Genomic DNA, 22,095 nt, shown 5'->3' on the forward strand with positions numbered 1-22,095 from the left:
CATTATCAGTACCATGACACCACACAATATCTTCCATCAATACTTTCTCTAGAACCACACACTCATCTCCATAGACACCCACCATCATCACAAAGCTAACAAAAATTACTACACCACCCTACAGCATACGGCGCCATTATAGTCACAACACCACACAGCTTCTGGACTACCACCACCACAGTCTCCAGAACGACTACAGCTCCACCATTGTCCTTATATTTCCAACAACACACATCACGGCCATCACTGCCATACTCCAACATGAGGGAACATCACCACGATCATCAGTACATTTCCAACACCGCTGTTACTACCACCAAACCGATACCACCAGCATCTTCATATACCATCACTACCACCATCACCACACCACCAAAACCTCATCATCACACCACACCACCACCAACAAAAATACAGTAACTATAGTACTCTCACCACATCTCCATCACCACCAGTCACCATATCATCAACAGCCCAATAAAAAAGAAACGTACCACCACCACAACCACGCAGTTACTCTTAACACCACACCAGCAAAACACACCACCACCACGATCATCACCTCCACAAAACTATCATCACCATACCAACAAAACAAAACCACCAGCACCTCCACACCATCTATACTCTCATCACCATACCGTCACTACCACGACAGATCACATCACAACCTTCTCCAAGTCACCACTACAACACTGCATCAGGAAGCAAATTGTGTTTTCCAGCAAAGCTGCATTAAGTAACCTCAAAGACGAGCAACATACTGTACGCTTACTTACATAACATAGTAATCTCGACACACACTACCACAAGAAGCCAGAGCTGCTCCTCCTCCTGCTGCCAATACTACTACTACTACTACTACTGCTACTTACTAATGCCACTAATAATAACAATAGTAAGAATAATAAATAATCTTGCTATCTGTCTGTTGCCAGGCGTCATAACCCTCGTAAGGGGGTGGCCGTTTGTCTCTGAGTTAGTGGTTTTACGTGGAGGGACACTAATCCTCCGCCAACTTAGCTTGATACATAGTGAACACGTGTGGGTTGTTTATATGGCTGTAAATGGGTTTCCTGGCTTACAGGAAACTAATAAACTTGTCACTCGAATGTAAAGCCACCTGAAAAGGAACGAAGAGTAATTTAAAAAGTGACAGGAAAGATGGGAGAGAAATAGGGAAGAGACGAGGGCAGACACAGGAAAAGAAATGATAAAGGTGAAAAGAAGTTAAGTTGGCAACAAGACATTGAGTGGATGATGGTCACCATCTGTCATCATCATCATCCATCAACATCATCATCATCATCATCATAATCCATCCATCCATCCATCATCCAATCCCACGTGCTGGTCCTCATGAGGATGTAGGAGCCCGAAGCTAGGCAGTTGGTCCTGACATTTAAGATGAGAGTGACCAACCTCACCATCCCTGAGTGGCATTACGTGAGCAATAAACCCCAAACACCCTTTGGATAAGTGAAACCTTCACCGGCTCAATCCGATTGGAGGATTAAATAATTACCCACTATACCACCAGGCTCCAAAATTTGGTATTCTATTAAGATGCAATTACCACCCAGCGTAGGTAAATGGTTTCCTGGTGTACAGAGAAACCATTTGGCTTGTTTTCACTCAATGTAGAGTCACCCACAGACAGAAGGGAAGAGGAAAGAATGAAGGGAAAGAAAGACAGAAGTGGGAGTGTAAAGTCACCCATAGGCAGAAAGACGAGGAAAGAAATGAAGGAAAGAAAGAGAGAAGAAGATGGAAGGAAAGATGGATGGAGGAGAGGACAGAAGGCAGACACTCCGAGAGCAGCACTACATTGAGTGAGTGGATGGTGAGCGCCCCCACCTACCACAAAATAATAATAATAATAATAACAATAATAATATCACCAATTCCATCTCTAGTAGTAGTAGTAGTAACAGTAACAGTAGCCGCAGCAGTACAATTAACTCGAGAAAAAACACATTGAATAGGTCAACATGATAAAAGAACATCGGCTCCTTAGTTGACCTTTACCATTGAGAATATACACGATGACTGAAGCAGACTCAGCACTGGCCGGCGAACACGTGTAGTTACCCGAGTCAGCAATGGTGGCCCTGGTGGAGAGATATTTAGAAGGGCTGTTACATGGAGTGACAAACAAATGGGGAAGTAAAGAAGCGCTAGGGTGTTGATGTGGATGTGACTGAAAGTGGTAATACTCTGAGATGGTCTGGCGATGTGGAAAGGATGGAGAACGAGAGATTGGCTAGGAGAGAGTATGTGAGTGAGGCGGAGGGGGAGACCAAAGATGAGATGGGAGGATGAAGAAATATATGAGAGGGGTGTGTGTTGAGGGGAGGGCAGGCAAATGACAAAGGGCAGGGCGATAAGGAGGCGATGTGTCTGTGGCCGAATACAGGATTAAGGTGTCTGGGTATAAACAGATAAAGCGAGAAAGATAAAGAAACAACTCTCCTTTCACATTGACAATCAATTTTTTACTGTATTTGTGTTACATTTAGATTATTTCTATTTGGCTTAAAGAAGGACCTTATCGTACTGGGGGAAAAATATACAGCCTTCTTTTAGCCCCTTCACTACTATACTTATTTTTGACAGTTATCCTGGCCCAGATTTTCTTTCTTTCGCAGCTTATTTCACGTGGCTCAAAGTGACAGCCCATGAGACAATGCTGCAGCTCTACTTTCTTCATTCCATAGCACTTCTTCGCAATAGCTGCACAGTCTATTATTAATCTCTTTGTTACAGCTCTGACCTCAAGCTGGAGAGATGGCAAATTTAGGCCATGTGAGAGTAAAAAGAGTCTAGTGGTCTGCCCTAAGTGGGGAAAAATTATCTGGAGTGGAAAAACAAGTCAGCTTAAATCGCTTCATCACTCTGTGACTCATTATAACCATTACACTATCAACAGATGATTTTATTTTCCCGATTTGATACAGACTCATAACTGAAGATAATTATTAAGGCTATATACCTAACCTCTTTTAGTTCGTGGTCTCCACAAAATAAATAAAAATCGTCTAGTGATAACAGGCATACAAATAATATAGCGTCGGTGGTATAAAACAGGTTAATCTTAATAATGAGGATAAACAACTTTCTCTCCTGGAGCTTTAATGTTCTCGTGAATCAGTTTTTCGTCCCATATTTCACGTTAAGATTTGCCTGGGTAGTGATCTCCAAAAATACTTTGTCTCTCTGCCTGATTCAGTGAGATTTTTCTTTTCCTTCCTGTCCTTCCTTCCTCTCCTCTCTCTCTCTCTCTCTCTCTCTCTGCTATGTCTAGAATGTTTTAATTATCACCAAGGGAAACTTTTTCAAAAATGGAAGGTAAAATTGTACCTTAAATAAACTCCTCGTCGATAGGACGGGCAAAATAAATAAATAACTAGATAAAAAAAAAAAAAACACACACACACACACAAATAAACAGTTTGCAATGACTAATAAAAGTACAGATGTCATCAAACAGATATTTATTTTTTAATGACAAGTGTAATCGATAAGCAGTTAGTTAATAAAAGAATTCAGTTTCTATGGTCAGATTTTTATACATTAATATTTAGTTTGGTTGAAATAGTGATCCTGGAGAGAGACGCCTTCATGTGTGGTGGCACCGATATTATTGGGTGATTGAACCTGCTCGAAGTATATAAATATCTCTGAACTCTCTTTTCCCTATCCCCTCGAAAGGAGAATGGTGGGCGGAAGTTGGAGAATAGGTGGGCTGAAAGGAGAATGGTAGACTGGAAGGAGAATGGTGGGCTGAAGGAGGATGGTGGGGCTGAATAGTTGGAGAATGGTGGGCTGAAGGAGAATGATGGGCATAAGGAGAATGATGGGGTTGAAGGAGAATGGTGAGCAGAAGGAGAATGACGGGGTTGAAGGAGAATGGTAGACTGAAGGAGGAATGGTGTCCTGAAGGAGAATAGTGGACTGGAAGTAGAATGGTGGGCTGAAGGAGAATGGTGGGATCTGATGGAGAAATGGTGGGCTGAAGGAGAAATGGTAGATCAGTGAAGATGAGTGGTGGGCTGAAGGAGAATGGTAGACTGAAGAAAAGTGGTGGGCTGAAGGAGAATGGAAGACTGAAGAAGAGTGGTGGGCTGAAGGAGAATGGGAACTTAAGCCTGCAGCCTACCAAATTCACGTTTCAGGTGATCCAAGAGGCAGAAAAAAAAATTATTCCTACAAAATGCTTGAAATGATGAAAGTGTAAACAATATCATTCAGAACCCGACCTTTTCAAACACTAATATGATAACCTCTAATAAGTTGATCTTGCTCAGGTCAGACGATTTTCCCTCAAGCTGTTAGGGGTCACCTATCGAGCTGGAGTGATCAGGTATAACCTTTCTTAAATCTCGTCGACAGGTAAGATGTTCATTGCTCAAAATAGTAAATAAAATTCTCTCTCTCTCTCTCTCTCTCTCTCTCTCTTTCTCTCTCTCTCTGAGTATGTGTGTGTGTGTGTGTGTGTGTCTCTCTCTCTCTCTCTCTCTCTCTCAATAATAGAATAAAATAAGACATCAGTATGAACTGAAGAGGTTAACTTTTTTTTTTTTATGCTCTTTTCCCGGGGGCAATAATTGTTGTTATGAGTCACGGTATATGTTCCCCTCTTACTTTAATGTTCATTCAATATATTAATAATGTTCGATAGTTGTAGGAATGGATATTAAAGAAAAAAAATGGGTTCTTCACAACGTAAAGTCAAGGAGGTTTGTAAATATAACTAAAAGAAAATTAACGATGCAGAATAAGAGCTAAAAAAAAAAAAAAAAAAAATAGGTTTTGGTACGTGTAAAAACTGAAGCTCAAAGTTCAAACTTTCAACTTGCCATACACAAATTTTGCCAAGAAATGTAATAATCGAAATTAAATAAATACTACTAATAATAATAATAATCATAATAACAAAAATAATAAGAATAATTATTATTATTATTATAATAATAATAATAATAATAATAATTATTATTATTATTATTATATGTGAAGGTGGTATGGCACATAGAGGATTACTAGGCCTCAGAGAATGTGCAGGATAGTATTTGTCCAACTGTGTTGGACACAAACACAAAAGTTAGTAAATAAATAAATAAAGCAATGTCCCAGATAAAACAACCTAAGCCAATAAAGAAGAGACCTATGATAATGGCAACAACAAGCAATAAAAAAAATCAAGATCAAAAAATGTTAATATTGTTCGTGAAGCTAAAACTATAATCGAAGAAGATGCTTCAAGAAAGTATGTAAATGTAATTGGTGAAGATAAAAAGTATACATTATAGGTGGCATACTGATGAAACGCTGTGATTTTTGCCAAAGAGAAGCAACTTTCAAACACACAGCTTAAAGCTCTAACAAAGCTTGAATATGGCACCTGGTGAGGATGAGCCTTGGACGTACGTGAAAGCTTGTCTGTCACTACGCTGATGCCGCCCCTGGAGCTGTAGTTCACCAAAGTGGTTCCACGGTACCAGTAGATGTATTGTGGAGGTTCCAGGGCTGCCATTAACCACACATGTTAAGTTGATGCTGCTGCCGCTTACCATGTGAACCTCCTTTGGTCCCGATATCCTAGCTGCCGCCTCTGTAAGGAAATTATAAGCAGATGTGTAAGTTGTATATTCTGTATTGTGAAAACTGGGTACTCCCTTTTACCATGTAAGCACTCTCCCCACAGACCATACATCCTTCCTGCCACCCTCTGTGTATGTAAACTGCAAGAAATCTGGGGAAGTACTTGGAAATTAAGTAGTTATTGAGTGTTAGAGAGATGTCTGTGAAGCTAATGTGAGGTGTAGCAATGTAAGGTGAGGCTGTGAAAAGTGGCGGAAAGCGTAAGGTTTGGGTACGTGGAGGTGGTGGTTTATGAATGTGGGATGTGACCGTGGGGTATGTGGCAGTGTGAGGTGTGGCAGTGTGTCATGTGACTGATATGCGGCAGAGTGCTGTTACCAATGTAAACGAGGAATTTTGCAGTAATGTGTGGTATGTGGTAGTATGGGGTGTTATAATACCTTGGCCTGTGGCATTGTGAGGTGTGACTTATGGGAGTGTGGGGATGTTATGCTGTGGTGTGTGACCCATGGTAGTGTGATTTGTTGAAATGTGATGTATAGCATGATGTGATCTGTAACAACGTGGTGTGAGGCAGTGTAAGGTGTGGCTAAAAGTGCTATGTGACTTTGAAGTGTGGTATTGTAGAAATTGTGATAGTGTGAAATGTAACATTATGAGATGTGACACGACAGATGTGGCAGGCAAAAGTGATGTGTGGCAGTGTGAAGTATGGCTGTCTGATATGCGTAGTATTGTGAGACGTGGTACCAGTCATGGCATTGCGAGGTGCGGCAGAATGATATGTATAGCATGGTGAGGTGTGAGAGCGAGAGCGTGACTCTGAGCTGTGAAGCAGTGTGAAGTGTGGACTGTGATGAATGACAATGTGAGATGTAACACTGTGGGGTGTGGCAATGTGAGATGTGGCCTTGTAAAAATGTGGCAGTGTGAAATGTAAGTGTGAAGTTTGTTTGAGTTGGGACGAGTGATAATGAGATGTGCGACAGTGTGAGGGCCTGAGGCAGGTACATAGAGGTGTTGCCTGGTTTAGTGTGGTAGGGTGAGATGTGACTCTGAGATGTGTGGCTGTAAGATGTGGAAGTGTAAGGTGTGTGTGTGTGTGTGTGTGTGTGTGTGTGTGTGTGTTGTGGCCTTTTGTAAGATACGGCATTGTAAGATGCAACTGTGAGGTGTGGTAGAATGAGGTCTGGTAGGTGGAGGGTAGTGACAACGTGATGGAAGTCAGTGTGAAGTGTGGCCTTGTATTGTGTGGCAGTGTCAAATGTGACTCTGAGGTGTGGTAGCATAGAGTGTGTGTGTGTGTGTGTGTGTGTGTGTGTGTGTGTGTGTGTGTGTGTGTGTGTGTGTGTGTGTGTGTGTGTGTGTTTTCTACAAGGAAATTTTATTTTGTCTTTTCGGGGAAGGACATCTGGTTGTGCAGAAGTTAAGAGAAGATAATGAGTTTGAGAGACTGCTTTTAATTCTTAAGTAATCTGGAAGGTTACAATAATGAATAAATGGATGAGGTAGGGCCTATTATCGCTGAATATTACGATGACAGTCAGCTTCTGTAATGATAAGATATGAAAATTAGGGGAAATGTTGGACTTTCATTTCTGAGTCCATATCAAGCCCTTATACCTATGAAATTAAAAGCAACTGGATGTAAGAAAGTTAGTCGTGGACTCATATATTTCATCAAGTCATCATCATAATCCATACTGTAGTACCTATTTCTTGATCTCCTTTGCTTATGAAGTAATAAATCGCCAACTTCAAGTCCTCATCATCCTCCAACTAAGTGTCCAATTTTAGTAGATAGGCGCTTCACGCTACCTCCTTCTCACATCTTCATAACAAGTTACCTCTCTTCCTTCCTTTCCTCTCTTTAGTTTCCCTTCGTGCTTCTTCTTTCCCTTTGTTCCTCTATCTCCTTCCCGTTCCTCCCTTCTGCTTCCTCTCTTTCTTTTTCATCCTGCCCTCTTCATGTTTCACCCTCATCTATCTCTATCTTTAAACAGACGCTATAATCCCGTAAGGGTAATGGCCACTTGTTTCTGAGTTTGTTGTTTTACGGAGAGGGATCACTAACCCTCCACCAACCTACCTGCTGACACAAAGGGAACCAGTATAGCGTTTGTTATGTGGTTACTTACTCCAGCGTTGTAAATGGTTTCCTGGCTTATGTAGGACAATCATGTGCCAGCTTGGCTTGTCACTCAATGCGCTAAAAGCCACCTGAAACGGAAAGAAGAGTAGTAAAAACCGACAGGAAAAGATGGGACAAATAGGAAGAGAGAAGGGCAAACACAGAAGAAGAATGATAATGGTGATAGGAAAGAAGTGGGTAGCACTCACATAAAGTGAATGGATGATGGTTGTCAACACCTGCCTCGCTTACATACATTTTTTTCTTTCCTCCTTTTTACCTCTTTATTCAGCCTTTCCTCTTTACTATCCCCTCTCTTCCTTCTTCCACGTATATATAACACTTTACTTATATAAGGCACCACGACAATATTAACCGTGTTTTATAAATACTATTAGCTATGTTGTTATTGACTGAAATAAAACTTATTATTATTATTATTATCATTATTATTATTATTATTATTTCACATGTTCTTTTGTCTTTCTTCCTTTTCTTTCTCTCCGGTCTCTCCCTGTCATTATCCTTTCTTTCAGCTTTCTTTTTGCCTCCTCCTCCTCCTCTTTCTTTTCCTCCCTCTCCCCCTTCTTTTCTATCATTTCCTCCTCCCCCTTGTCCCTATCTCTTTCCCTCACTCCACCATGTGGACCTTCCTATCCATACTCCTCTACATCCACTCACTTCTCTCTTTCATTATTTCCTTCTATCTTACTTTTCCCCTTCCTCCGCTTCTCATCCCATCCATCCCTTCCCTCCTTCCATCCTTCCCTTTCACCTCCAGCCCACCCTTTTCTTACCATTCTTGCCTGTCTACCTGTCTGTCTGTTTGTCTACATCTGTCTGTCTGACTATGTATGTATGTATGTATGTACACGTCACTTTTGCTCTTGTCTGTCACTGAATTTATTACTAGCACTAATTTTACTTTATTTTTCATCCACTACGCATATACAGCATACTCATTTCATATTCCCACTTAATGAACATTGTGCATTTTTTAATAAATAATACGCTTTTATTTTAATCAGGTCCCACCAACAGAGCTTTATGCCATGTTTTCAATCTAAATGACAGTTATATATATATATATATATATATATATATATATATATATATATATATATATATTTCCTGGTCAGGTTGTTGCTATTTTTGTCTCTCATGCTTCTTTCTTTATCTATAATTCTTTCTATCTTTTATTTTTACCCACAACCCCTTCCCTCCCCTCCCTTTCTCTCTCTCTTCTCCTCTCCTCTCCCTCGTGGATTATTTTTATCTTTTCTTCTTTCCTTTCTGTTTTTCTTTCTCCTTTCCCCTATCTTCATCTCTCTCCTTTCCTCTCACTTCCCTCTGTCCCATCATTTTTCCCTCTCTCTTCCTTTCCACCCCATCCCTCCTCTTTCCCTCTCTTCTCTTTCCTCTCTCCTCTCTCTCTCCCTTCCTCCTTCTCCCTGTCTCTCCCTCCTCTCTCTCTCACTCTCTCTCCCTTCTCCCTTCCCTCACTCTCCTCTCCCTCCCTCCCTCTTGCTTGCACGTGCTCAATGGTAAATACATCTCCTCTACTGGAATCACCTCAGCTTTTTTTCCTCATTTATTTTCTTCTGGCAGTCCTTCTTCTTGGCTTTGTTCCATTTTGTCCATTCCGGAAAATTTACTACAAGGAGGTGGAAGTGAGAGAGGGAATAAGTGGAGAGGGGTGACGAGGGAGTGGAATGTAAGAGAGGGATGAGAGAGAGACAAGAGAAGAGGTGCATGAGGGGAAGACAGGGATTAGGTAGCTGAGTAGAGGAAAGGGAAGGTGAGGACCAGGGATAGAAAGGAGGATCGGAGGAGGGAAGGGGAAGGAAGGGAGCGAAAAGAGACAGGAAGCGAGAGGAAGAAGATGAGGGAGGGAGAGAGGAAGAGAGAGGAGGGGAATGAGGAAAGGGAAAGGGGAAGAGAGGGAACCGAAAGAGAAAGAAGGATGAGGACAGAAAGGAAGAATACAAAGGAAAGCAAACAGCAACAGAGCTTATGGTCCTTTCAAGGCTGCTTGTTACAGAGTAGACTATAACTACGAGATCTAAATCTACATGCTGAAGGATAAGGATAGTAAAGCAAGAAGGCTTCCCCCCGCCTCCAAACCCTCCAGTTATAACTGGCAGGAAAAAAGTGAGGAGGACCTGCATGGAGCATGGAAAAACTGACATGGAAATTTCATAGGAAAGACTGAAAAGGAAAAGTTACATTGTATAATACTTTATCTATAAGCTACCTGAAAGAGAAATTAAAGTGAAATAAATAATCAAATAAATAAATAAAGAAGGCATGACATTATGTACGGGTGCACTGAGATAACGGGGCGTCTGTAGACACAATGTGGAAAATGCAGAGTGTGGATGTTCAGGGGTGGTGTAGCTGTCTTGCCTGGCGCTTTAAAGGAAGGCAGCAGTTAATCAGGCCGCAGCTCAGTTCACTTCACTGTGACAAGGAACTTTCCCATGCGGAAGAAATACACAAGTTACCTCCTGAAGCAGTGATCCCTGATACATTAAAAAAATCACGATGATGGTCAATTAACTAACAGGGACCCTCAGTGATCCACTGCCCATCACAGGTCGAAAGTAAGAGTAGTGACTATTAACTCAGGGCTATCTGTGCAGATCCTTCTCTGTGGTTATACTACTTTGTTTGCATTTAACAAATTGATAAACATATTATGACTCGACGCGACGCTATGTACGGGTACGTTAAGTTTACGGAGTGTCTTGTAGACAGGAGGGGAACAAACTCACGCATTGCTGGTAAAAGTATGTTATTCGGACAGAACAGTCAGCTGAGGATTCTTGTGCAAGAACTTGTATATTTCGTTTTTAAATGTCTTAACTGAGATGCTGTTCACGGTATCTGAGGGTAATCTGTTCCAGATATATACGATTCTGTTCAAGAAGTATTTTGCTTCATGGGATTGGAAACGCTTTCCTATAATTTTGCAACAATTACTCCTGGTTTGGTTCGACCGCTCTATTTCAAAATGTTTATTCATGTCCAAGTTGTCACATCTCTCCATGATTTTGAAAACTTCAATAAGGCCACATCTTAACCAGCGTTTCGTTATGCTAAATAGTTTAAGTTCTTCAATGCGTTCCTCATATGGTTTGTTTCTCAATCGTGGTATCATTTTTGTGATTCTTCGCTGTATTTTCTTTGTTATTTCCACGTCCTTTCTGTGGTACGGAGACCAGAACTGCATACAATTCTCGAGATAGGGGTGCTCCAGCGAGTTGTACAAGGCAAGTAGGTCTTTTTCCAATTTAAACTCTAAAGTCCTTCCAATAAATCCCAGCAACTTGTTTGCAATTTTAACCACCTCGGTGCATTGCTTACTTGCTTTTAGGTCGTTTGATATTATCACACCAAGATCCTTTTCATTGTCTGTACGCGATAACTGGATATTGTTCATTTTGCAATTCGCATGGACGCTGTTATTTCCAATATGAAGTACTTTACATTTTTCTGTGTTGAATTTCATTTGCCATTTTTCTGTCCAGCTTGCCAAAGTATTAAGTTCATTTTGTAACTGCTGCCAATGTAACGTTGTAGTTACTTTATTGGTTATTTCAGTATAGTCTACAAATATGGATATTTTACATTTTAAACCCTCATCTATGTCGTTTATGTAGATAATAAAAAAAGTATCGGTCCAAGTACAGAGTCCTGGGGAATGCCATTCATCACATTACGCCATTTGGACTCCTTTCCGCTTATCACAACCCGTTGTTTTCTGTCTGAAAGCCAGTCTTGTAACCATTTCTCCATATTTCCTTCTATTCCATGGGCTTCTATTTTGCTTACGAGATGCTTGTGAGGGACAGTGTCAAATGCTTTATTAAAGTCGAGGCAAATTATAATATCTCCTGGTCTTGAGTTGTCATATGATTTGTAAACATCATGGAAGAAGTCCAATGAATTAGTTGAGCATTAACATCGATGTTTGAATCCATGCTGCGAGTCTTTGATTATATTTAATTATATTAATTTCTATATAATTAACTATTTTATCTCTTTTGAATCTTTCCATTAATCTGCACACTACTGATAAGCTGATAACAGGAATTAGTAAAGAGAGGAGAGAGAGGAAGGGGGATGAGGGGGAGGAAACGAGAGGAAAAGAGAAAGGGAGGGATAAGGAAGGGGAAGAGGAAATGAAGAGAGAGATGAAGAGAGGGAGAGGGTGGAGGAGGGAGGAACAGAGGGAGGGGAAAAAAGAAGAAGGATGAGGAAAGAGAGGAAGATGTATGAGAAGGATCAAGGAACAGCAAAAGAGAGGGATTAGTAGAGGGGAGAGAGTGGAGAGGGATGAGGAAGAGGAAAAGAGACGGGGGAAGGGAAAAGATGGATGAAAAAACAAAAAACGAGGGGGAAAGGGGAGAGGATATAGGCGAGGGAGGGGAAAACGGAAGAGGGGAATAAGAAGAGAGAGAAGAAGAGGGGGTGAGGGAGAGAGAAGGGAGGGAGGGGAAAGGGGAAGAGAGGAATGAGGAGAGACAGGAGGAGTTATGTATTAGGAGGAGAGGGAAGGGGAATAAGAGGTGGGGGGGGAAGAAACCAGAGGGATGAGACGAAAAAGGAAACGGTTTAAGTAGGAGAAGGAGGAAGAAGGGAGAAGAGAGGGGGCGGAAAGTATAAATAGGGACGAGGAGGGAGGAGGCAGAGAAAGAAGCACGAGGAGGTGGGGATTTATTGTCTATTGTTGTTATAATATGACGTTTTTACACAGTTCAGGAGAGATTTTTTTTTTACTAACCCCGTTGCTGCAACACACCTCCCCAAAGTGATATGTAATAATCTTTTATTGGCAGCTGGTTTATAATAAAAATGATGTAGGTCAATGGAAAAAGGTACTGAATTATGCTATATGATGCAGGATGACTGGATGAACATGTATACTTTAAGGAAAAACCAAAAGTCAGAGATGAAAATTAGGACAGACTAACCTCTTCACTGCTATGTATTCTTAGATAAGGCGTTCACCAACCCCATTCACATTTATACGTCCTTCTTAAGTTATGTAAAATCGTCTCTTGGTGGTCTTATTAACTCTTGCACGGTCGGGACAACTCTAGTACTCTCTTTTTGGCATCCCCATATGTTCTACTAAGCTTAGAGTGAGTTATAGGAACCTGAGAGTGTTATCCGGGTAGCATTAACTGCTCATGATAGAAAAACTTAAGTATCCTCTTCCAGTTAACATCAGGTGATTTTATTCAACTGAGAGTGAGTCATAGGAGCCAAAGACGACGCGAAAAAGACGTACTCGGAATGAAGGGTTAAATGTAGGGGAAAAAGGAGGCGAAAAGCAGAGAGAAAAGAGGAGAAGAGACAGAGAGAGAGAGAATCAGATGCGAGAGACAATAATTAGGAGAGGAATATTCTCTGTGGCGAGCGCTGACCGGAGTTCCAAATCAGAGAGAAAATTGTATTGCATTGTTGATTCTAATTGAGGGCACAGGCAACTGAGCGATTCCCCGATATTCACATTCACTCACACCATCATCATCATCATCATCATCATCATCATCATCATCATCATCATCGTCATACTCATTCTCATCGTTGTCCTTATCGCCAATGTCATCTTCATCACCAACATCAGCATGAAAATCAGCGTCAAAATAAACATCATCATCATTAACATTACCTTCAACATCAGCATCATCATCGACATCTACACAACATCGGCAACGTTTTAGTCATCAGCATCATCGTCATCGCCAACATTATTGACATCTTTATCGACATCAACTTCACCATCAACATATTATTATCCGTATCGTGCTGCAGAATCTACAGGACATATTAGGTAACACATGGGGATGATGATGATGATGGCGATGATGATGATGATGATGATGATGATGATGATGATGATGATTGTTATTATCATCGTCATTATTTTCTATACAAGATAGTCCAAAATAACGCACAGATCGAAACCCCGGTAGCGGTATGTTGTGTGTTAGGGAACGGCACAGCCTGCTGGTGTGGGCGTGGGTGTGACAGTGTGTGTAGGAAATGAACTAATAATGCAGGACAGACAGTGATAACGTTGAGTGAGCCGCCCCGGGAAACACACGAGAATCACCTGACTGAGAGGAAGAGGAGCATTAGAGATGGACGACCCTATGTATTCGTTGTATGTACTTTCCACTTTATTTCGGCCTGAACACCAATATTTTGCATTAAATATTGAGCTGTAGCAAGAAGTTTGTACCAGAGTATGGTGCTAGTCACGAAGAAGTGCGATGGAAAGAGTATGAAACCATAGTGTTGTATCTACAACTGAACTACGGTATACAATGAATGCTGGAAAAGGACAAAAATCTAGTCCAATTAAGGTGGTCACACTATGTATCTATCTATCTACCTGTCTATCTATCTATCTATATATATATATATCTATCTACAGCCACACGCATGAGTCCATTCAGAGGTGGCCACAGACAAATTTCCCTGTTCCCTACCATATGTCTAAAATCCCTCCAGCTTATATCCCCCTCTCTCATATAACTCACCACACCATCCCTCCATCACATCATGTGTTACCAATATATAATGAACGATATACCAGAGTAACCCTAAACTGTCCTTCATAACTCAACCAAATATAACATCAGAGAGATATTGATGTACACTTCACGCAATAAACTACTGGCCTGGTTAATGACGTTACCTGACTAAACACCTACACGAAGACGTAAGATAATGTTTACCCTATTTCCTTCTAAATTCCCAGTAAAACAATGGAAAAAAATATATATATATATATATACAGTTTTTAATAGTTTTGGATCAGACTCACTATATATTAGAATGTATGACTGCCTTTTACTTTAATTCATTGATAGAAATAAGAAAGATAAGAATTACCATGTTTCCTGTTAACGTCGCTTACTGGAAGGAAAGATTTTTTCACTCTCTTCCTAATGATACTTCCCTCCAGTATATATTTTGTTCATTTTACTTCCTATTTAAGCAACCCTACACACAGGGATATATGAATGTCTGTAGCAGGTAAGAGGATTGGTTGGCCTTAGGGAACGGAAGATAAGGTATTCTCCTAGATTTTTTTTTTTTTTTAATAACAGAACGGAGGAAGGAAAAACAAATGGGGAAACAAAAATAATCCATACACCAGATTACTGGTGTCCTCTATTCATAAAATATCTGTAACAGTTAGACTTGAACAGTTGTGGGTTGAAATCTGGAGGAAAACAACTCTGGGGAAGCGAATTCCAGAGAGATGCAGTTAGGGGAATGAAAGAATTCTGATGAGGCAGAAGTTCTGCAATATGGTTGAGTGACATTCCAGTCATGAGCGCTACCAGATGTCCGTGTAGCACGAGGGAAGGCATGGAGAGGTGGCACCATGGACGCAACTTCGTCTGAGCATTTGCCAAAAAATATCTGTAAAATAATGCAAGGGAGGCAACATTCCTTCTTACTTGCAGGGTAGGTAGTTTATATGTAATGGCAGGGTTGTTAATGATTCTAACAGCTTTATTCTGAATTTTGTCTAGTTGTCTTAATGTAACCTTCTCCACAACCATTCCACAAGGGTGAGCAATATTCAAGCTGAGAGCGCACATGACTCTTATAAATTATAGCTAACTGCTCGTCGGCGAAGAAGTTACGGACTCTGTACAATAATCTAAGTTTCTTTGAGGCGGTTTTAGCAAGTGATATGACATGAGAGGTCCAGCTGAGGGCACTGTTAAGTGAGACACCAAGAATTTCAATACTTTTGGAGATGGGAATATTAGTAGCACTGAAGGTAATGTACGAATCTGGCAATATCTGTCTATTAGTAAACTGTATATATTTAGTTTTACTAGCATTAAAACAGACAAGGTTGTTTTGTCCTCATTCACTGATTGTATCTAGATCTTGATTTATGGAGATGGCTGTACTGAGTTGAGAGGTAGAGATATTAGACGTTGTAAATGGATGTCTGAGTGTGAATGAACTATGTAGTGTTGAGTCAATCTGCATATGAGTGAACGGGATTGTGAGTGACAGATAAGTGATCATAAATATGAACCAGAAATAGAGTTGGCGCCAGAACTGATCCCTGTGGCACGCCGGCGTTAATTGAGTGGAAATTCGAATATACATCATCTACTTTTACCTCTTATTTTCCTGTCACTAAGATAAGAAGAAATCAAAGGAACAAAAGACGTTAGTCCATAGCAAGGGAGTTTGGACAGCAGGGAACGGTGCCATACTCTGTCAGAAAGCTTTAGAGATATCAAGAGCTACTGCATGAGTTTCTCCAAAAAGATCAATTGATTGATGGATGGTATGAGTTAAGAGATTGAGTATGTCAATGGTGGATCTTTCGTGGCGAAAACCGTATTGTCTATCACTAATTAAGTTGTTGGATTCAAGATGTTTAACAATATGCTTATTAATTAAAGTTTCAAATACCTTACCAAGAGAAGATGTGACAGCTATTGGTCTGTAATTGGAGTGGGTCAGACGAACTTCTTTTCTTCGGAACTGGGTAGATATTGGCTTCTTTCCATGAATTTGGGAATAAAGAAGTACGTATGCATAGTCTGAATAATTTGGCTAGGACAGAGACAAAAAATAATCCCATTCTTATGGAATACACATTCCCGACGAAAAAGAATAAAAGACAGTGTTCCCGACAGCGCACAAGGCTCTGTACAACCTCTGCCTTAGATATTTATTTTACTTACTCCACCTTAGTCTTCTCGTGTATGTTATTGATGACTTTATATGGACATAAATTCCATAAGGAACATAAGAATAATATTAACAGGGCATATGAAGAAATATACCGATTTAGAGTGGTTAGGGAGTTACATTGATCTTCTTGCCTTCTATGGACGCAGTATTGCATTATTTTACACAGAATACCACAAGAAGGCTTTGATCAGTAGACAATTGTTCTAGTAGATGAGAAGTTGAAAACTGTCTCGATTAATCCTTGTAAATGATAGAATCTCTCAACCTGAAAAAGGGGACCAGAATATAATCTAAAATAAATACCCAACTGCATTCATGGCACTGAAAGAATTAACTCCTTCACGGATTTTGTTTTTCCTGTTAATTTTGGCTATAGTATATCCAGGCGATTATACTAAACTGAGAGAAACTTCAAGAGGAGCGTTTAGATATATCCTTCACTGACTCCTCCAACATGAGATACTTCAACGTGAGACACACTTCCAAAGTTAAGTAGAATAGTCCCGAGGAAAGTTCACCGTTATACACTAGCTCACCACTTCAAAACAGCAAATGTGAGACAAGTGGTAGCGAAGCAATAGCCAACATTCATCTATCGGGTAACTGTGTGAGAAGGATGAGGATGGAAGAGAGGAGAAAGGGACTATCAGCTCCCCCAGGCTTCCTCCTCCCTTATCCTTTCCCCTGTCACACAGTGATGCCAGGCATTTGCGTGTCTGGTTGCTGCTTCACTAGTGGTTGTCTCACGCATAATAGTCCGAACTGGCGGGCAGGTGTAAAAGGCAGAACTTTCCTCGAGTGTACGATCATAAGCAAAAGTTCCCAGACGGTTCCCTGCTGGTCACGACGATGGAAGGTGTTATGTGAAGTATTTTAATGTGATAGCAATATGAAGTGCCCAACAGAGTATTAAAAGGAAGGTTACCGTCTGACGTCCAGGGGGTGGATGAGAAACATGGAAGACAGGATACAACGTCGGTAGGAAGCAATCGGAGAATGTAAAAAAGACGCATCCTTACTCCCCAGTCCAACTCACCGACAACATGAAGAGTGAAGGCCCTGGATATCTTCGGCTCTGTTGACACCTGACACTCGTAGGTACCTGAGTCTGACACCTTGGCTTGGGCGAGGCGTAGAGTCCAGTCATCAGAGCCCTCAGAGTGTAGTGCAGAGAAGCGTTGGTCTGTCGTGTACGTGAAGAACCCTGCCGTCAACACCTGCACGTCTTGGTGACGCATCCATGTTACCTATAATTAAGACAAAATAACAATACTCTTTTTTACCCTAACATAGTCTAATTTTGCCATTTCTCCATCCTGAATACTGAGTTGTGATAATAGATGAACACTTGAACATGATGCTGGCCAAGAAGAAGCTCTATGGCAAGGATGTGGGATTGTAGCACTTTCATTGTTTGTCACGGAGCTGTATGAAAGAAGATACAAAAGGACGAAAATCTGGGTCCAGTTAGGTGAAAGTAGTATAGACAATATCCAATCATCAATCCATCTTCTGGCCTTATACTGACCAATTAGGAACGTGGGAGTACAGAGCTAGGCTAATCAGTCCAGACATTAAAGGTGAAAGAGGCCAGTCACTCGTCCCTCTGTGGTATTAACTAAGCAAACAACAACAAACAACCCTTGGATGCAAACCCTTATAGCCCATATCTGGTTAGAGTTTTTATTACACACTAACTATGATGCATCCATACGTAGACAATATAAATAGTATATCATTTGGACGGAGGTACAGTAGGTTTCCCTTTAGCAGGCTTGATCGTCTCCTGTTAACGAGAACAAGCGTAAACTGAGGGATCAACCGTTAAAGTGATACTCTATCCTCCCCCTCCCCCCAAAAAAAAGGTTAAAATCTTCATAGACAGTAATATTACTGTAGTTGAATTACATATCACGGACGCATTTCCAGCCGTATGACACATTTACATAACTTTATAACGCATTAAAGTATTCGTGCGACTTGTTGCCGTGAGACTTACAGTGGTTCTCTTCATTTTCTTGCCCGTATTTTGTGAGTATTGCATTAATCTGAGTGAATAAATTTATATGACTTTTCATTTTTTTTTTATTGCGGCAGTAGACCCCTGGAATGAGGAAGGCCTACAGTGTCCTCATTTACGTCTTGGATATTAATAGTTGCCTGCAGTTTTGTCCTCAGCCATGCATAGATTTGCTTTAATTATTCACTTTTTTTTTTCTTGCTGAATTTTATTGTCATTAGTGTTTATAACGTTATGCTAATTTGGACTTCAAAAACTGATCCCCTCTTTTCATATACTGTATATCTCTGTGTTGGCATGTTATTTTCCTCATGTTTGTTTCAACCGATTTAATAAAACTTTAACAGCATACAACACACACACAGCTCATCCTGGTGGAAAAAAATCATGGTAGTAGGTGTTCAAACAGATACATGAATGTAAGTTTAATGTGGCAAAAGTTTCATGGCTAATTTTTCAAGCAATGATAGTCTGCTATTTTTCATGATAATTGCATGCTCGAAGCGGCAGTGTGATCACAGCACAACACTAATGTATTTAATGATATTTTTATTATACTTGGACTGACCAGAGTTTTGTGATTTATGTCAAGTATTTGGGGGATTTACTGAGCTTAATGAAATTTGAAAAGGTTTATATTTGGGAGAGGCGGTGGCTGAATCGGAAGGGAGGCGGCCTGCAGTCCGAATGGACCCAGGATCGAATCCCGGCTTGGGCAGGGAACAGTTAAAGGATTTGAATTTCCTAAAAGCAGACTTTCCTGAACTACCAGATGACCCTCCGACATGTCGTAGAAATACCCCCGCAAATACCAATACACCAGTCCTGTATGAGACAGCCCTAGCATGTATTCAATATGGACGGTGGGTGTTAGCGCCGAAGTGGTGACATGTGGAGGTGTAGGAGGACTACTGGGCCTTGGGATAGGTCACTGCCACCGAGATGTAGGCCCTGATGTCTTTGCCCAGAGTCGGACGAGTAAAAAAAAAAAAAAAAAAAAAAAAAAAAGATTGGAATAAAATTTAAAAAATAATAATAATAATAATAATGATAACAATAACAGTAATAATAATAGCAATAATAGACCCATGATCAAAAAACTAAACTTGAAAGAATTCTAGGCATTGGTGTTTGGTATCGCAGCCATTATATAACCACTGCATAATTTGGTACCAAGGACAAATAAAGGCATAACAGAGTCTTACAAAAAAAAAAAAAAAAAAAACTTACATTTTAAAAGGCAAGTTCCATTCACATCTGTTCAAGGAGAAAAAAACAAAATCTTAAAGGCAACTTAAGTGAGCAAAATCATGGCATTTCTCAAAGTTTGCTTCTAACAGATAAATACGGGAAATGTATCCACTTGTATTTACAATTCATATGAAAAGAATGGCAGTGAAATAGCGTTGGACAGTGCGACATGGAGGCGATTTGTTTGTGGCCACTCCGTAAGCCTTACGGAATTGAGGAGTCTGGCAATAGATAGATAGACAGATGAAAAGAATAGAAAAATAAGCAGGTTGACGACACGTTCGAACCAAACTGGTCTCGTATCGCTACTGCAATTGGAATTTGTACAAGTGTTTTTTGAGATCTTTGTATTATCGTCTCGTGGTTGTGTAGTTGTCTTTTAATTATTTCCAGCTCGACTTTATATACTGTTTTGTACTATAAAATAATAAAGCACCCATAACGAAAAACAAAATCGTAAAATGCGTCACATGAATACTTATATAATTGCTTTGCTTTCATGTGATGGAACTGAGCAACTCCCACAATTTGAAAACTTAGTCATTGGTGTATGGAATTCGGTGAGCTATAGTTATGAAGAAGTGACGCCACTCTTTAACTGCCAGTCAAAATTGCCTTCCAGTCTGACAACACTTGGCCATCAACTAAGCTGAAAGGGGTAGGGATTGCTGGTCCGTTATGAGTAAATGCACTGTAGCAATTTTCAGGTTAATCAGTTCAGAGGTTTGGGCTTGAGGTAATGATATCAAGCGTCGATTAGAAGAACAATCAACACGTAGAAGGAAGGGAATAAACAAAGCATTTCCTTGTAGGGAAATGTAGGACGAGGGCTAGAATTAACTAGATCATAGGCCAGATGAAATTTCCCTGATCAGACTATTGAAATATTAACCCCAAAACTGAAGTATCTTCCTAACTACTCGCACTAGAGAACTGAAAAACAAAACCAGATGATTTCTGTAGTAAACATGTCATTGCCAATATATCTGAAAAGGCAGTTAAGAACGTCCTCCACGCTATCCCCACCTCCCTGCTGTTACGGTTGGTGTTGATCTGTGACCTTTAAGTTGATTCCAATTGAGCACTGATTCTTACCATGCGGTTTGAACTGGGCGACTGAAGCACTAACAAGACGATTTCAGCAAGATAATATTGAGTCGATGAATAAAGACCAATTTAATAGTAACCAGATGACTGAAAACAGATCAGTGTTAGACAACCAATCATTTACAGAGGCCAGCCGATTTTGGTATTAACCTGATGATTACGTAAACCAGATGCTTTATTTATTTATTTTTCTACTTACCACACGATTCCCAAGGTGTTTGACGAGGCAGTGAAGAAAAGCAGTTCTGCCAGCAGCTGCCACCACCCTGTTGCTGCTGCTGTTGTCGAATTGTGGCCTCAGGAGGGGTTGGTCCCACCTTGGCGCTGGTCGGGAGGGGGGTGCTCGCTCCAGACGGTTATTGCCGCTTGTGCTCTTTGGGGTTGGAGGGAGAAAGTATAAATAAAGAATCTGAAACCTATTAAATCCGGTGACGCATTTTGTTTGTTTACTTTGTTTTAGCTCGTGGAAGGTGCAGGAGAGGGACGCCTTCAGGCAGTGGCACCAATTAAAGTGGGTGGTGAAGGTACCCGATTACTCAAACGTCCCTCACCTTCTTTATCTCCCAAAGGAGTATAATGGACTACTGGAAAAGGACAACTTCAGCCTGCAGTTGACCAGGGTCACGTCCACATGGGCCTGGAGCTCAACGACAACAGCTCCAGATTCGTATATTCCATTTGTATATATTTCTGCCTGAGAGATTATGAGTATTCTCTTTCAAACAGAATATAGTCTTTTAGAAGTAACTCTAATAAAATAAACGAGAGGAAATATAATGCAAGGCAAAAAACTTATTCTTGACTATATGATTATCAAATCTCCACACTAGTAAATTGCTCTGATTATATATTTTTATTTTTTTTTTATTTTTCACTTCGGTATACCCACTAATTTGACTATGAAGTATTTCGTAGCTGTGCTAATGAAAACCAAAACTGAAACACCCGCTCTCACGCACGCATCAACACGGTCACCATGGCAGCGTCTTAATTTCATGGTTTTTATCTTAGACAGTACTATACAGATCAGGAGAGACTTCTTGAAAAGAGGGGATGAGAATATAGCATTCCTTAATATCTTCTACTTTCACGGTTCTCTTTTAAGCTTAAAAATTTTGTCTGATAGCGGTAAGTGTATATGTAAGGGATGTATTCAGCCTTTCGGGGCTATGCTCAAGAAATTGTTTGAATGTACTCTCTCTTAGGGGTGGGCGTATCGATACCAAAGTAT

General features: G+C 40.5%; 1 pseudogene; it reads right to left on the minus strand.

Moving 5' to 3' along the window:
• LOC145391871 (zwei Ig domain protein zig-8-like) overlaps nt 1-21,861 on the minus strand; it is a 113,877-nt pseudogene extending 92,016 nt beyond the window's left edge.
• Between the last annotated feature and the right edge of the window lie 234 nt (nt 21,862-22,095).

The sequence above is a fragment of the Coenobita brevimanus genome, chromosome 2 (genome assembly GCF_032717465.1).
Source record: "Coenobita brevimanus isolate Jiangsu-jjx chromosome 2, ASM3271746v2, whole genome shotgun sequence".
NCBI classification, from domain to species: Eukaryota; Metazoa; Arthropoda; class Malacostraca; order Decapoda; family Coenobitidae; genus Coenobita; species Coenobita brevimanus.